This window comes from Urocitellus parryii, chromosome 3 (assembly GCF_045843805.1).
Source record: "Urocitellus parryii isolate mUroPar1 chromosome 3, mUroPar1.hap1, whole genome shotgun sequence".
Classification (NCBI taxonomy): domain Eukaryota; kingdom Metazoa; phylum Chordata; class Mammalia; order Rodentia; family Sciuridae; genus Urocitellus; species Urocitellus parryii.
The window spans coordinates 130,545,804-130,564,338 of NC_135533.1; positions in this window are offsets into that span (position 1 = coordinate 130,545,804).

Sequence of the window (18,535 nt, forward strand, 5' to 3'; positions counted from 1 at the left end):
AGAATCAAGTGCACAAAATTAAAAGGTAGCTAGATCTTTACTTCTGGAGCTATAGCACTGAGGAATGACTCAAAGCATGTAAATTTGTACAAGTTAAGTAAAAGAAGAATCGGAACTCTGAATCAACTAGAATCATTATTGCAGAATGGACACAATTTCAGGATTTCCACAGTACCTTCGTTGGACTCTTCATTTGGCTCAACACTGCTTCGTGGCCAGAGGCATACTCCTCTGTACCAAGGCCTGCGTACGTCTTCTCCATTTGGGTGTTTCTTGCAACATGGGAGACAACGGCCTGGGAAATGTGATAAAACAGAGCTGTTGACAAGATGCTAGCAAGAAAACACAGGGTCATCAATAATAATTCAAATAACAGTTCAACCAGTTTTAATTGATAAGTGATCACTGTAAATATCTGGGGGTATAATTTGAGCTTTGAATTCAAGTATATATTTATACACTAACAGCATGCCCAGAAACTTAAATATTTCTTGTATTTTTTTGCTCTGTCATTTTCAACAACAAGAGGTAATTATGTTATCAGAAATAGGTCTGGGACACAAAGATAAATGCTGCATAATATCACTCTTTTGTGGAAACTGAAAAATTGATCATAGAAGGTGAGAGTAGAGTATTAGTCAGCAGAGCAGGGGGGACAATGTTACAATTGAATATTAGAAAAAAAAGTTCTGATGTATTTTTTGCAGTCTGTTAACAGAGTTAAAAATAATAAAATCTGAGTCTCAGGTTGTGGCTCATTTGGAGAGTGCTTGCCTTGCATGTGTGAGGCACGGGGTTTGATTCCGAGCACCACATTTAAATAAATAAATAAATAAAGGTCCACGAATCACTCATAAAAATTTTTAAAAATAACAAAAATTATGTTTAATAAATTTTGAAGGAGGGATTTGAATGTTATTAGATTTCACACTACTGAGTTCATTTTTCACCATTGGGGCAGCAAAGCACCTGAGTCAGATTGAGCTTTAGGATAACATTGCAATGTGTGAGATCTACAACCCAACACAATATTGTGTGGTCAAAAAGAATTACTAAGGCGGAATCATAGAAAGGCAGAGGAAACAGTGACCATCAGCAGGGGCTGTGGTTATGTATGTGGCTTTTGTTCAAATCCTACCTCAAAAGTTAAATACCTGTGCAGTTAAATAAACCCCTTCTCAATTGTTTGCAAAAAGTGTGCATCTGATCTATGTAATGGTATAAGGCTGACAATGATCACATCCATGCATCCTTAAGAGGACTGGTGCTTCATATGGGTACTAATGTGTCCTGTCATTAAATAGGACAATTCATTAAATGTGTGGAAAAATAAGCTCAATCGTTGACAGTGTTTGAACAGAGAGGTGTCAAACAGAGTTCATCCTCCAGGGCAATGGGTCAAGAAAGTCTATTCCTCATTCTTTACAGATGGATATCTGTAAAGCTCATGGAGAATATCTGTGACCTCCTGTGACTCCATATCAGCCTAAAGGGATGGGTGGAGCAGAGTCTGTCCACCACAATTTTGAGTTTAGGCATTTGTAATTTAGAGATTTTATGTGACTTGCCCAGATTCACAAGAATGATGAGCAGTGGATGTGGGACAGGAAATCCCTGAGCAATTGAGTCCTCTAGTATATATCCTAGAACCAGGAAGCCAGAACTCTTCTCAGTTCTTTTCAAATACTGCTTCCTTCAGGCCTCTTTGGCATGAGGTTTCAGTAGCAGACACCATGAAAAATGTTCAAGTTATAACCCAGGCTCCTGTCTCTTCATTACAATTACTGGCTTAAAAATGATGATTTCATGCAAATGAAGCCTATCTGAAGGTCAGTGGTAGAGTCCACACTTGTAGCCATCCTCCCCCAGGGTCATCTCACTGCCAGCTGCCTCCCAGTGAGCCTTCCTGATGAGCAGTTGACCATCTAAATCATCAGAGTTCTCTGGGGCTCACCAACTGTTTTGAGAACTTAGGACATTCTAAACCAACTGCCACTTGATGGCTGTGCCCAGAATGAAGTTTCCTTGTGCTTTTCCCACCTGGATGGCCTGTTAGTGGGGATTAATCAGGGAAACGGATACTCTGGGCTGATGCTTTGTTGTTTCCATGTCAGAAGCTAGCCTGCCCCATGTCTGCAGTCTAATATTCTGAGCCATCATCTGAGCAGTCAGACAACGGCTGGTTGAAATGTCATTTCTCCAGTTGCACCACCTCTGATCAGGCATATTCCTGCTCCTGGCTTTCCAAGCCTTTTCCTAGATCCTGCATGGCCAGGGGCCAGAGACTTATCTGCCTAGATGGAACCACCACTAACTCTAACCTGTGAACCTCCTCCAATGGATCCTCCCCCTGTAGACCACTGAGGCCCTCATTTCCTCCATTATCAGACATCCACTCCACTGACCTCAAGGCACTGTCCTTTTTGCCTCCTTCCCAGTAGTCCCCAAACACCTGGGATCCTGTAGTCATCAACCAATTGGAAACTTTTCCTGAAATCTCAGTCCTCTTTTCTTTTACAAATGTCTTGATTTAGACTTCTCTAACATTCTTTTTAGATGTTCATATACATTGAGATGGGTTTGGTTTCTAATTGCCCTGTCATGGGATATGTATTGCCTTACTTAGCATCCATATACTCTCTCTCACTTTATGTCTTCATCTCATGAAAGCAAGGTGGGTGTCCTCCTCCTGTAATTCACTTTAAGAGCACACATGTTATTGGCATTAGGAATGGTTCATTTTCTAAATTTAGAAAAACATTTTCAGTAACCAGGTCAATAGAACAAGCAAATATATGAATTGAGTGATAAAACAATATCACCAAATACTTAAATCTCAGGAGAGAAGATTCAGTGTTGAAGATGAAAAAATCAAGAGGAAAATATATTCAGTAAACATTAACTGCCCTTTGAAGAAACAGCCTTGAAAATATCACTGACAACATACCTTCCCCGCAGCAGTTTAGATTTCCCATGGTCGACCAAGAACTCAAAACCTCCCTAGTCTTCTCCAACCTTAACTGACACCACCTCGCTCACCACACCACCTGAGTGGAAATGGAAGGTAAGATGTGCATCCCACATTACCATGGTGACTGGACAACATGGAACTTTCATTGTGAGCACATGCTACATTCTGAGCTGCTACTGTTCTCTTAGTAAGTGTATTTTCATGTCCAAGTGTGTTGTTGAATAGTTTGTGAATTGCTTCAAAAACTGAAACCTAGTCCCACATATTAATATTTCTTGTTTATGAAAATAAGTTAAATTAGGAAAAAAGGATTTACTCCCAAAATTATTTCATTGATCAAAAAATCATGGATGAAAGGGACGCATAGCTATAGTTTTGAGAATCAAAGAAGATTCCATTCTTGGTTTTTAATTCTAAACCTACACATGTCTCAATCTTTCTGAACCTCCAAACATTTGTAGATAGAAAAAATTAAAACGTCTTTTTGATTCAGAATGAAAATATATACAAAGTATTATCCTTTAAGGGTTGAAGAAATTTTCAGGAAGGAGAAATTTTAAGATCACATCCCCCTTATTTTAAATTTGAAAACAAAACTATTTTCTATTTAGTAGGATTTAATCCAATCATTTGAATTAATCTTCCTCTTCCATGACTCCTGCTGTGGAATTCATTCTTTTGCTTCTCATCCTATCCTGTCATCTCATACCACAAAAACTCATGGTTGAACATGCACATGGTGAGGTCTACACAAACAATGTATGCAATGCCTTCGCATTGTAAAAGCTATCTATGCTAAATCCAAGGCCAATATTATTACTAAATGAGAAAAAGAGAAAACATTCCCTCTAAGGACAGAAACAAGACAGGGATGCCCTCTTTGAAACTCTAGTCAGAGCAATCAGACAGATGAATGTAATTAAAGTGATTTGCATAGAATAAGAACTCAAATCATCACTATTTGCTTCTGTATTTAGAAGATCCAAAAAATTCCTCCAGAAAGCTTCTAGAACCAATAAATACATTCAGCAAATTAGGATATAAAATCAATACCCATGAATCAAATGCATTTCTATATATAAGCGATGAATCCACAGCAAGAGAAAGTAGGAAAACCTCCCCATTGACTCTAGACTCAAATAAGTCGAACACTTGGGAATCAATCTAACAAAAGAAGTACAAGACCTCTACAATGAAAACTATAGAACACTAAGGAAAAAAATTGAAAAAGATCTTAGAAGATGGAAAGATTTCTCATGCTCTTGGATAGGCAGAATTAATATAGCCAAAATGGCTATACTACCAAAACTTTTACAAAGATTTAATGCAATTCCTATTAAAATCCCAAGGACATTCTTTTTTTTTTTTTAATTAAAAGCACCAGGCAAAGGCTAATGCTCTCCCACATGGGGTCTTTCCCCTGGGGTCTCTCCTGACCCTCTTTTTGGCTTTGGCTTATGCTTTCCCTCAGGGAAGTCTTTCCCTGTGGACCTTCAGGACCTTCTTTTTGCTTGGGGCTTTTTCTATCTCCCAGGTTGCATATGCCTGGGTGGTTCTCAGGATATTCTGCCTGGCCCCAGCAACTCAGGCAACTCTGGACAAGGCAACTCTGGGAACTCTGGACACACCGGTAACTCTGGACACATTGAAGAGCCATTCCCTCCCGGCACTCCACTGGAGCCCACAAGCCGGGTGGATAGGTCACTAGACTAGGCACCTGGGGTGCAACTGCTGCCACTGCTGGGGCTGTTGCTCCTGCTGATTCTGATTCCATTACTACAGGGGCTTGTAGAGATGTTGAGTATGGGCATCCCACTGGGACTGGCACTGGATGGGGCACATACATTTTCACATGGTGTTGCATTGCCTGGAGCCAAGGACATGGGTGTCCTGGCACATAAAGCAAAGGAGCTGGGGCTGGCATCTGGGCCTCCAAATGTGGCATGCCCTGTGCTCCAGGCGCTACCACCTCTGCCTGCTCCTCTCCTTCCAGGGACCATGCCACAGCACCATGCTGTTGGGCTCCCATATCAGGTACAACCTTTGAGGGCAATGGATCTGCCAAGACTGACCTCTCAGCTTGAAGTAGCCTCTCACATAGCACTTCACGCTCATCCATTGCCTGTTGCAAGACAACCTGAGTGAAGTGCAGCTGAGTAGTAGCATCATCAGGGTCCTCATAAGGCCGCTGGAGCTCAGACACCAAAGCCCAGCAAGACGCCTCACCTTCCTCCAGTTGATCCTGCAGCAGAAAGGCACGACGCCCCTGCTGCTCCCGCTGCCTGGCCACCACATGCACGCCCAGGGCAAGGGCACTTCAGGTGCATTCCCTCTGAGGTCTCGAGGCACCTGAGAGTCCAGCACCACAGTGCGAAGCCGCTCCTCTACCTTGTTCCAGGGATGAGAGCGAAAATCCATGTAGAACTCTGGGCCACCACTGTTCAGGAGAGCTTCACTGTTAATGAATCAGACCACCTCCTTGTGGAGAAAGCCACTGGCATGGTGGCCAAATTCCACTGCCATGGGTGCTGTGGGCTTTATTTCTTAATTTCATGAAAACAAGGTGGATGGCCTCCCCCTGTTTATTTATTCACTTTTCTATTAAAATATTTATTTATTTTAATTTGCTATATATGGTGGCAGAATGCAATTCCTTTCATATTAGATGTAGAGAGCACCATTTGTCAAGTCTCTGGTTGTACAAAAAGTATTTTCATACCATTCATGTCTTCATATATGTACTTAGGGTAATGATGTCTAACTCATTCCACCATCATTTGTACACCCATGCCCTCTCCATTCCCCTCCTTTCCCTTTGCCCTATCTAAAGTTCTTCCATTCCTCCCACGCCCTGCTATCATCATTATGAGTCAGAATCCTCATATCAAAGAAAGCATTTGGCCTTTGGTATTTTTGGATTGGCTTACTTCACTTAGAATTGTATTCTCCTACTCCAACCATTTATTTGTAAATGCTATTATTTTATTCTCTTTTAGTTCTGAGTCATATTCCATTGTGTATATAAATAAAAGTTTCTCTGTGTATTCATCTACTGAAGGGTATCTTGTTTGGTTCCACAATTTAGCTATTATAAATTGTGCTGCTATAAACATTGATGTGTCTGTGTTCCTGTAGTAAGCTGTTTTTCTTCTAAGCCAAAGAGTGGGATAGCATGGTCAAATGGTGGTTATGTTGCAAGTTTCCATGAAATCTCCATACTTACTTCTAGATTGGCTACACCAAATTACAATCCCACAAGCAATGTATGAGTGTGCCTTTTCCCCTACATTCTGGCCAACTTTTATTGTTGTTTTAGTGTTGTTTGTTGTTTGTAATGGCTGCCATTCTGATGGGAGTGAGAATCTTAGAGTACTTTTGATTTGCATTATATCTCTACCAATGAATGACAGTCTTCATATAACTAGAAAAAGAAACCACAAAGTTCATTTAGAAAATTAAGAGGCCTAGAATAGACAAAGCAATCCTCAGCAAGAAGAATGAAGCAGAAGGCATCACAATACCAGAACTTAAACTATACTATGGATCAACAGTAACAAAAACAGCATGGTGTAGGTACCAAAGGACACATGTGGAACAATAATACAAAAATACAAGACACAGAGATGAACCCACATAGATATACTTATAGTAGACAATGGTGCCAAAAATATACATTGGAGAAAACATAGCCTCTTCAATATATAATGCTGGGAGAACTGGAAATACAAATGTAGCAAAATGACATTTAACCAGTATCTTTCACCTGCACAAAAATCAACTGAAAGTGGATCAAAGACTGACAGTAGAACAGAGACCATGCACCCAATAGAAGAAAACGTCCGCTCAAATCTTCATCACATTGGCTCAGGACCTGACTTTTTGAAGAAGACTTCTATGTGCAAGAGGTAAAATCAAGAATCAATAATGGGATGCACAGACACTAAAAACTTCTTCTCAGCAAAGGAAACAAGCAATAACTTGATGAGAGATTCTACAGAATGGGAAAAAGCCTTTACCACACAAACCTCAGATAGAGCACTAATCTCTAGGATATAGAACTTAAAAACCTGAACATCAAAAGTCAAATAACACAGTCAATAAATGGGCTAAGGAACTGAATAGACACTTCATGGAAGAAGAAACAGAACCAATCCACACACATTGGAAAAAATGTTCATCATCTCTAACAATGAAAGAAATGCAAATCAAAACTAATATAAGATGTCATCTCACTCCAGATTGACAATGTATCAAAAATATAGTCAATAACAAGTGTCATGAAGGTTGTGGGAAAACATTTATATTCATATATTGCTGGTGAGGCTGCAAATTGTTCCAGCCACTATGTGAAGCAGTATGAAGATATCATAAAACTTGGACTGGAAGCACCCAGCTATCCCACTCCTCAGTTTACACCCAATGGACTTAAAATCAGCATACCAGAGTGTTGCAGCCACAGCAATGCTTAGAGTCGCTCATTTCACAATAGCTAAACTGTGGAACCAACCTAGATTCCCTTCAACAGATAAATGGAGAAAGAAAATGTGGTACATATACACTATAGAATATTATTCAACCTAAAAGAAGAATGAAATTATGGCATTTGCAGGTAAATAGATGGAACTAGAGAATATCATGCTAAGTGAAATAAGCCAATCCCCCAAATCCAAAAGCTGAAAATTTTCTCTGATAAGCTATTGCTGATCCATAATGGGGCTGGGAGGATCAGGTAGAATCAGAAAGGCACTTTGGTTTGTGTTGAGGGAACTGAGGGGAGAAGTGGGGGCTGTGGGGATGGGAAGGGCAGTAGAATGAGACAGACATTATTACCCTGTATACATGTATGATTACACTACTGGAGGGACTCTGCCACATGTAGTGCCATAGGAAGAAGTGGTGCTCAATTTGTGTACAATCTGTCAAAATGCATTCTACTGTTAAAAAAAAAAAAAAGAAAAGAAAGAAAGAATAAAGAAAAAGACCCAGGGCTGGGAATGTGGCTCAAGTGGTAGCGCACTCACCTGGCATTTGTGCAGCCCAGGTTCCATCCTCAGCACCACATACAAACAAAGGTGTTGTGTCTGCTGAAAACTAACTAACTAACTAAATAAATACATATTAAAAATTCTCTCTCTCTCTCTCTCTCAAAAAAAAAAAAAAGAAAAAGACCCCAATATTTAGAAGATAAAAAATTTATTTGGATTCTCAAAGGTCTCCCATGTCACAATCCATAAACAATTGACTCCATTCCTTAGGTCTTGAGGAAAGCCTGAACATCATGGCAGAAGAGTGTGGTGGAAGAAATCAGTTCAAGACATGATTACAGAGAACTGGGGACTTAAGCTCTTCTGGGTTCTGTTGTTTGAGCCTCTAGGGGGCATTCTCTGGAGAAACAGGTGGCAGTGACAGGGCCACTCACCCCTGTCCACCCCTGTTGTGTATGTTTGTGCCCTCCTTTTTCTGCAGGCCTAGCATGGAGCAGGAGGTGTTGGAACCTGCTGGTTGCTGCCTGGGAGGAGAAGCTGAACTCTGAAGGCAAGGCTGACAAACACTGGCGCTACCACCAGGGGAATTAGCGCTACAACATGGGGACCTGGGCCCCATGGGCAGTGCTGCCTCTGCTTACACCAAAGAAGCTGTGGACACCAAGAGCTGGATGATCCACAGAGGACTCAGACCTGGCTTCTGCTTCTGCTGGTACCAGTGCCCAGCATATTCATTGGCAAGGCTGTCTCAAGAGCTGATGATTGTGGCCATCTGTCCCAGAGCAACTGACACCAAGACCAGCTGTGTCAGCTCAAAGACAGACACAGAGCCTGTAAGAGAGGAGACAAGAGGGCAGCCTGAGGATAAAGGTCCCATTCCAACATTCCATCCTGAGGCTCTGCCTGGGCTAAGTCAGGGTATGGGGTGGGTTCTATTTAGGGTCCTGTAAAGGGTGAGACTAGGGACAGGACTGACCATGTCATCTGTGCAGAGAAAGATGGAACTAGGATGGGGAGCCAGGCCAAGTTGGAAATTTCCCAGAGCTCAAATACCTGATTCCAAAGCACACATGATCCCCTCAAATCATCTTCTGCTCTCTCATGATTCTGGGAGCAACTAGCACTTGGTGATAATGCAAACTTTTTCCTCTCATGGAGCAGCTGATTCAGGCCTACTGGGGAGCCTTCTTGTGGGCATTGGGGTTCAAGAGAAGGCAAAGGGGGAGTGTTGGAGCCCCAACTTCCTCCATCTGCTGTTTTGGGCATAGAATCAGTCTTAGTCTCCAGGGACCCAGGTCAGAGGTTCCTTCCAGGAATTGACCCATGACTACTGTGCTGACCCTACTGGGCTATCATATGCCCTAGGAACAGCTCAGTAAGGCTGTTGACCTTCCTGAAGCCTATCCAGGATGGAGCTGGGCAGCTGAGACCACTGATAAAATCTTACTCAGTAGAAAACCCACCTTGTCCTCCTTCACTCTGGGTCACCCCATTAACTTGTGTCCACTGATTGTGATTTTGTTGCAATGTGACACTGCTAATTTTCATTCTATTTTTGAAATGAGTTAATAACTGGCATTTTCTTTATTAAGCAATCTCCTGCTTTTGTTGATTCTTCACATTATCTAGTGTAACTTCATAGATGGTGTCTGTTCCTCTCTTTGGGAGCCTCCTTACCACAGTAGACTGTCAACTGTCACTGGGAATTTCTTATTTTCCCCTCCCATTGCTTCAGTGTTGTACATAATAGTCCAAGTACCCAAAACTGGACTTGCCTAAGGAATGCACTGAGTCCCCATGGTTTCTGGGAATTATGTCAGCATTGAGGTTGCACAGAGCTAAGCTCTTGAGGGTAGTAAGGCATCCCTCTAATCAGAGGGATAATGTCATAAAACCAAAGAAGCCTTACGATCACAGCATTAACCAGAAGTAGATGAGATCCATGTCTGACAATAATCACTTTGACTAAACAAGGAAACACATGTGGGCTCAGCAAGGGTGTATATATGGTGAATACTCAGCCAGTTCATCCTACTGCCTGTGGGGGCACTGGCCCAAGTAAATCCTGGGTGGCTCAGGGCCTTCGAGGGTGGCAAGATCTGTGCCCTTTGGCTGCTTAGAGTCTAGCAGCAGAAATACTCCACATTTTAATCAACAAAAGTAGCCTGTTTGTGATCCTTTTTGTGTGTGTGATGTTTGATTTATTCATCTTTTTAAAAAGCACTTATGCAAAAACAAGCAGATTTTTGTTTCTAAGAGTTAAAAGCACTCTTCAAAAAATTAAAAAAAAGAACATGGATTACATGTTTTTCTCATAAGCACTTAAGTGAGTGAATGCACCACAAGGAAGCCATCACAGGCACATTGGGATACTCAGTACTGCAGCTTAACCCAGCTAATGCTCACTGTGGGTGGGGGTCTGTACTTGGGTACAGAATTGGGTTTCTGTTTATACCCAGGGGTGCAGGAGATGTACAAGACTCACATCCACATTAGAATACCAACAGCATCCTCTGGATACATGGTAGACTCTGCCTCACAGCTGAATCAGAGTTGCAGAACATGAGGTGACTGGAGGACATTAGTGGCCAGTGTACCCTGTTCCCTCAGTGACCATGGATAACTTAGTACCACAGGGCAGAAGGTAAGAAAACCAAGGCAGCAACACCTGGCCTTGACTCAAGGGACCAGAGGCCATGGCCTACAACCAGCACCTTTCTGTCCCAGGAGGTGTGCTGCAGGAGGCATTGACAGCACTGGCTCTGTCAACGGTCAGAGCCCTGACTGGGCTGCAGCTCCTGGATGGCAGGTGTGGGGATATGCAAGGCAAATGAGCACTGCGCTCTGGCCAAGTTGTCTGTGGAACAAACCACCCAATTGCTGTACTTATTCACTTCTGTGCACAAATCAAGAAAAGGACAGTCAAAATGCACATGCGGTGTGATCTCTTAGAATCATGATCAAAAGAGGAGGACAGCAGCTCTCCTACAAAAAGAGGTTTTTGTAGATGTTAGAATCACCTAGTGACTGCAGGAGACTGGACACAGAAGGACTGGGCTGCAGAGAGAGCCACTGTCTCAATGGGGTCTCAAGAGGCACACACTGGCTGGTCAGTTTGCTTCCTAGTCACTGTGCTTAGAAACATTTTACTAATCCAAGGCTGTGATTACAATTTGAAGAGGAACTGCTCTGGCTGCTAGGGACCATCGTGTCTTTTATTAAAAGCATTGTTCTGGGAGCTTCTGATAGACACTAGGGCATTTTAGTGCTTCCTAGAAGGCGGCCACTGCCTCCTCAGCCTTGAGCATCTGAACTACCAACTGACCAGAGATCCAGCCAGGGTGACCCTCACTGTGAAGTTAAGAATCAAACTACATATCTAGCAATGGCTCCTGAGTGGACCACAGAAAGCTGCAGTTAGGAACACCGTCCAAAATCAAAAGACAACATTTTCCAAAAATATTTTTTTACAGCAGTATAACTAATTTACAAAAAGCTACAAAAATCATATTTACTAGGACACATCTGTTAAATAAAAACAGCATGTTAGTGTTCATTTGTGCAGGGCTATGTACAAGGATTCTGGTTCTTGCTCTCCTTAGAACAATAGCCCATGCCCAATGGGGCCCAGCCTGGCAGGGCTGCAGGGAGGACAGCAGAGGCAAAACAGACCCTCCACACAGTGGCACCGTGCCCGCCCTGTGCCCCCCCAAACTTACCCCGGCATCATGCAATGTTCCTGGCAGCCCCATGGAGGCCGGTGGGAAACAGGGCTCAGCCTCCCCAGTCAGGGTGAGCAGCAACGACTCCTTTGAGCAGAGCATCCAGACAGAAATAGAACCATTTCTGAATGAGAAAAGACAACATGAAAACCAAAAGTGTGACAGGTCTGTAGATAAGAAAGCAGACTCAAATGAAAATTCGGCCCAATCCACACTGAAATCCACCCAGGAGCCCCCTGTCATGCGCTGCCTGCCACAGTCTGATGGAGCCTGTTAGGAGTTTGTCTTCCATGAACTTTCAGGTGAGCAAAGATGAGCACAGCACCCAGCAGCCTCAGGCCTAAGGTTACCACGGAGCTGAGAACCTGGGCAGCACAAGGCCTGCTGTCCCCAAATCCCAGGCAGCACAGAATAGGGGCACGGGCAACAGGAACTGCGGGGCTGACGGGAGGGGCAGCAGCTCCAGGACCCTGGACCCCCAGCACAAGGTCTCTAACTCCAGCAGCGATGATGGCATCCAAGAGGCCATCCAGCTGTGTCAGTTGGAGAAAACCAGGAAGGAGGCCAGCAGAAAAGCCACAAAGAGCCCAGCTCAGCAAGAAGGGGCTGAAAGTTGCTAGAAGCCTGGGCACCTCACTGAAAAATGCCTTCCCTGAAGCTCCCAGGAGAACCCCCAGCAAGAGGAACTCAGCAGTCCCCAGGGACACAGACCTCATCCCAAGGAGCTTGGACTCTTACCACCTCTTCAAGCCACCAAAGGATGCCACAGCTGCTGCACCTCCAGGAAGCACCACCACCAGGAGGGAGCCTATGGAAGTGACCTTGGCGGGGCAGACACTTCTGCTGAGCTGATGTGCACTGAAGCAATCCAGGGTATTTCCAAGACCAACCGTGGAGGGCAGCAATACGCCTGCATTTGTGAGCACACTCTTCTGCCCCTCCAATATGCCTTCCCATCTAATGGGAACAGCAGCTTTGTGGACCATTATGACAACACAGAGCAGGAGATCCAGATGTTTTTGTCTCTGAAGGCACGTTCTGGAAGCCTGCTGCTCAACTGGCAGAGATGCCTTCCCACTCATCCCTGGCCTCTCCTTCCATGGCCACTCACATCATCCCTTAAGGCTCTTTGATCATGTTCAGTAACAGGTGGAGGAGGGGAGAGTTGGGCCCCTTCCCTGGATGAAGCATGCACAGTCTCCTTGAGGAGACTCTGCAGAGTGCTCTACAATCTTATTTGCCTCAGGGCCTCAGGTATGATCATGGGCCTGAACTTGCTTAAGTGAAAGGATCCTCTTTGCTTAAGGGAGATTTATACACCTACCTTCCAGAGATCCCTTCTAAGGTACCTGCACCTCAGCTTTGTGTCTTGTGTGATTTTCAGCCCTACAAAATCTACTCAGGCTGATACCTGAGGCCAGGTTCCTCCAGTGCCTTTCTTAGGTGAGTCTTGTTCTATGTCCTGGGCTTCTTTAAATGTCCTGGAGAGACCCAGAGATCTGGCCCTCAGACTCAGGTTATAGTCCAGGGCATAGGATGGACTGTCCTGACTTCCAGTTCAATGCCTGACTCTTAATCTTCTGTTCTAAACCCCCACCCTGGCCTCCTCTTTGTCTCTCCTGGGCAGCTCTATCCTCTGACCTGGAGTAGTACCTCTGCTGCTATCTGTTGATGGAGGAGACCAAGAGCTTGCCTTTCCCTCTAGATGACACCAAAAGCCTCTGTCACCTGCAATAATGTGGACAGGAGTGCTGCCTCACTGTGCCAGCTGCACCCTATCCTGCACAGCACAGAGAGGTAGCTTCTGTCCCATGCATGGAGGGACACTGGTGTATTTCCTGTAACTGAGTCTTAGTATGAAAATCTGTCTCTCAGCCTTGTGTTTAATAGAAAGTGGAGCCTATTGAATAAACTATAGCTATTCTTTAATGTATCCAGGGCTACAGAAATTTTTGTGACACACTTTGGTGCATTTACCACCTTCACATTTTATGCAGGAATCAAGACTGATGCTTTCCTCTGCTCCAATAGCAGTAGTAGCAATGTCATCAGAACAGGTGTTGCTCTGGCACAGCAGGCCAACTGTGTATATCACCATCACCATCACCATCTTCTTCCTCCTCCTCATTATCACCTCTACTACAACTATTTTACTCCACCACACACATTTGCAGTGCATAGTGGAGGACTTCCCCATCAACTCAGTGTGTCCTTTCTTCAAACTGGGGATTTCCTTCCCATCTCTATGGGGGAAGTGTTCTCCCACCACACATAAAAACAACTATTTGTTGATCCCATTTTCCAAATTTCTCTAGAGGAAGGTCAAGACTCCAAGAATCATCTCACTCACTGAGATCTAGGGGAGACTTTTTTCAATTAATGAGACCCTTTCTGTTATTATATCATTTAATTTGAAAACAAAATTAAAAAGCCATACGTGTAGATATAGTTGAGGCCCAAGGAGACTCTATTGACAGGATAACTGAGAACATTTCTTGCAAACTAAGAAAATTATGCTAAACATAGGTATTGCTTTTGTTGTAGCAGGATTTGTACAGGTCATCTAGGGTCAGGGGAGGGCATGAGGCCAGGATGGTAGGCACAGCTGGGCACACACTTTATAATGATGCACACATATACATATATGCACACACTCAGATGCACACAAGGGCAGTGATGGTTTTATTATGTGCATAGGCTAGAAGAGGGTCCCTATGTCTTGAGTAGATGGTTTTATGTTACAGGGACCTGGTCCTAGTTCTAGAGCCATCCCCAGGATGTGTACAAGAAGACCTATAGCCAACTTCTTTGTCTTGTCCACTCTGTGATGAGTGTGTAATTTCTCTAGTTGCCTCACTAGACTTGATGCTGCTGTGACATCCAGATTCTGGGAGGAGGAACTTACCTATGCAGTAAGTATAAACATGGTTAACACAGCCTTAATAAGTTATGTCCTCTGACCTATTCACTTGGGCAAAGGGGTGGAGAATCACCACCCTTAGAATCCAGGATCATGATCACTGAACAGATGTCTGCCCCTGATTTTCCTTTTGGTCAGGTTTCTTTTGTGCCTATGCCCCAGCCTAGAAAATACCAAGACAGAATGGTCCTGTCACCCATAAATCAACACCTCATCATTTTGAAAATTATTCATTTGTGGTTAAAGCTAATTTAAGAAAGAAATGTTAAGGCTTACATAGTTTAGTAGCTAGGACTAAACTTAAGAAATACAGAATTAAGTAAGTCCTCCAATGACTCTTCTATTATTCATTGATACCACATTTTTGAGTTTAGAATATCTTAACTGAAAAGCTACAAGAAAAAAAAGTGATGCAAATATTTATAGAACATTTAAAATCAACACTCATGAGTGAGAAATTAAAACAAATAAAATATCTAACTTCGGAGTTAACTAATATTTATTCTATAATTTGAAAATGTAGGTAACATTATTAAAGGATAAAACCTGATAGTAAAAAAAAATTAGGTAACAAAAACAATCCATCAGTTTTGATCTGTTTTTGACTTTGTGAGAAAAAGATCTTTTGGTTTGATACAAGTTGAGAAAACACTAGTGAGCGAATAAAAGGCATTTTTAAAATTATTCAAAACTAGCATGCATTCCTTGCTGTTCAAGGGATGTTTTTAAATATATATGCTCCTTATTTTTTTCTTAAAAATAATTTTGTTTTTTTCCCATTTTGCAGTTAATTTCAAGTTTTTTTCAAATAAGTGATAAGAATTTCTACCAAATATATGCCTGCCAAGTACTGAGGGACACAAAAATATCATAGTTTTATTTTGTTTTGAAAAACCTCAGGTTTCAGATTTCTCTAAATTGACAAGTCAAATTAACTTCGTGGAACCCTACCCTGCATACCAGGAATAAAGGTCAAAGTGCTCCCTCACTCTATGCAGAACCCACCCTCAGATCTAATGATTCACAATTAATTTTCTTATAAAAACCATGACACTTATGTTACCAGCACATTAAGTCCCTCTAATCCAACTGCCAAAGAGATAATTTAAAGTAATCATAATCGTCTATAAATATATTCAATAAAAGTTCTTTCTTTTCTCCAAGAAAAGGTTAAAACATTGTTCACCTTTACTCTCCAAGAGATTGAAAACAGAATTACAAACATTAAAATAAAAAAAGAAGAAAGGAAGGAAGGAAGAGAGAGAGAAAGAAAAACTCCACCTAATAAAGATCTGCTAAAGGTAGTAATTTATGGCAGCATATGTAATTTTTAAGCTCCATCTATCAAGGAACAAAATTGTGTTAATATGAAATGACATGAATGCCTTCTTCTTAAGGACACAGCACAGAGGATAATTTATCCCTGAATTTCATAGTCAAGATTTTCCACATTAATAACATTATGACAGTTTTTACTAGTATATGATTAACTAAAAAAGTGCTTCCTTTCATGATCCTGGTAATCCAAAAATTTAAAAAAATACATTATTGTAAACATCACACTGGACAAAGTGTATTCACTTTTAGTTTGAAATCATACATTTCGAATGGGCAGATGTTTATTTTCCACTCTTGTAGTGCTACTTTTAAAAAGACTTTTGTGCCTTACTTCGAATGTTGAGTTCATTTCAAAGTGATCCATGATGAGTTTGCTTTCATAAAGTGTTCTATTTAATGTGCATAAAAGACTTAATTACCCAATTATATTTTACTGATTAACTTTAATATTTCATACAAATTAAACAGCTGATTCTTCTCTAAATTCAGGTGAACCAGAAAAAAATACAATCAATTAATTTGGAAGAAAAATGAATACATTTATATTTTATATATAGATTGCTAGGAAGAAAGCAAATAAAATGACAATTCCACGTGTTGAATGTAACTGAACCTTAAACTTCCAAAAATAGCATATGAAATGCATATAAAACAATACAAAGGCGATTATTATAGACTTCAATACAATCAGTCATTACAATGGCAGACTTGTGACAGTTTCATGAAGACACTGGAGATTAGTTTTTTCCAACTGAAAGACAATTGTGGGCTTCAGTGAAAAAGTATATATGAAGGTTATTTCCTCCATTTTTACTTGTGCAATGGAAATCTGCATTGCATACTTTATTTATGAACAAAAGAATTGGTAACTTAAAGTGAATAGACACTATTTCTACATATTATTAGTGTTAGGGTCGGGCAAACATCGGAGGAAGAAACCACCAAGAGACTTGTCTCATGCAAAAGCAAAGGGTTTATTGGGGGGGGGGGACCAGCATGCTGGGGCCCAGAGCTCTCCTGAGAGAAACTGGAGCCCTGAGTACAGCTTAAGCAGAGTTTTTATACAATGTTTAAACAGGGAAGCTCATATGGCAGTTAGGGTGCAAGAGTGGGATTGTTACAAAATAACCATTACAGAATAATCATGTGTTTTGTCAGGGGGTGTTGGGTCAGGGTACATTTTGACATAAGTAACTGTTTTTAACATAAGTTTCGGGTTCCAGGAAAACAGAACTTAAACTTACAGAAAAGCAAAACTTAAACTTAACAGGAGAGAAAATCTTAAATTTAACCTTTACATTCCCCACTCCTTTTTCTGAGTACTTCTAATCCTAGAAGTGATAGATTATTGAGGAGTGTCACATTCTGTTTCTGCTAATGGGACATATTGTTGTCTTATTACCATAAGTTTAACTTGTCCAATTTGAGCTTGGAGAAAGGAGACCACACGGTTGAGTATACAGGGTCCCACAGTTAACAATAACATGAGGATTATTAAAGGACCAGCTAGGGCTTATGGGGGTTAGGATTGCTGGTGGTCAAGGGTAGAGTCCATAGCCCTATCCATACGACGAATACGCAATTTGAAAGGGTTACCAGTCTTTTCCAGTTTCCAATCGGAGTCTGGAGAGGGAGCAGGCTTGAGATGGGAGGCATGGATCCAGGAAGCAATTCCATCCACTTTTACTGCCGTAGGTATTATAAGCAGCACTTGATATGGTCCCTTCCAGCGAGGCTCCAGAGATGACACCTGATGCCGCTTTACATAGACGAAGTCTCCCACTTGGTATCGGTGTGGGGTTCCTTCGTCTCCAGGTTGGCAGGAAGTGGCCAGCTGTTTCCACAAGTACCGTTGGGTTTTTTCAAGAGCTTTAAGTCTGTCAAGCAAGGGAGTATGGAAGGAATCATTAAGTCTCAAAGTTGGGGTTAAGTCTCTTATTGGAGGAGGAGTACCATAGAGGACTTCATAGGGGGTGAGATTACATAAAGAAACAGAGGGAGTATTTCTTGCACGAAACAGTGCATAAGGTAGGAGCATAGTCCAATCTTTTATGCCGGTCTCTAAGCTTAATTTTGTTAAGGTCTCTTTGATGGTTCTATTCATCCTTTCTACCTGTCCTGAGCTCTGGGGTCTATAAACACAATGTAATTTCCAATTAATCCCCAGGGTCCTGGCCAATCCCTGACTTACCTGGGCCATGAACGCCGGTCCGTTATCGGACCCTATTACCTTAGGCAGGCCAAATCTCGGGAAGATGTCCTCCAGGATCTTCTTGATTACCACTTGAGCTGTTTCTTTTTTCGTGGGGAAGGCTTCAACCCACCCTGAAAAAGTATCTACAAAAACTAGGAGATACTTAAGTCCATACCTTGCTGGCTTAATTTCAGTAAAGTTCACTTCCCAGAATTGCCCCAGTCTGGTTCCTCGTAGGCGCTTCCCTGTGGGAAGCTTGGAAGGGTAAGCATTAACCAATTGACAGACCCAGCAGGCTCGTATTACCCGTTCGGCTATTTCTTTTCGTTGTGTGCCGGTCAGCGGAAATCTCTGCTCTTGATCCTTCAGGAATACCTGTAGTTTCTTTGAACCAAGGTGAGTGAA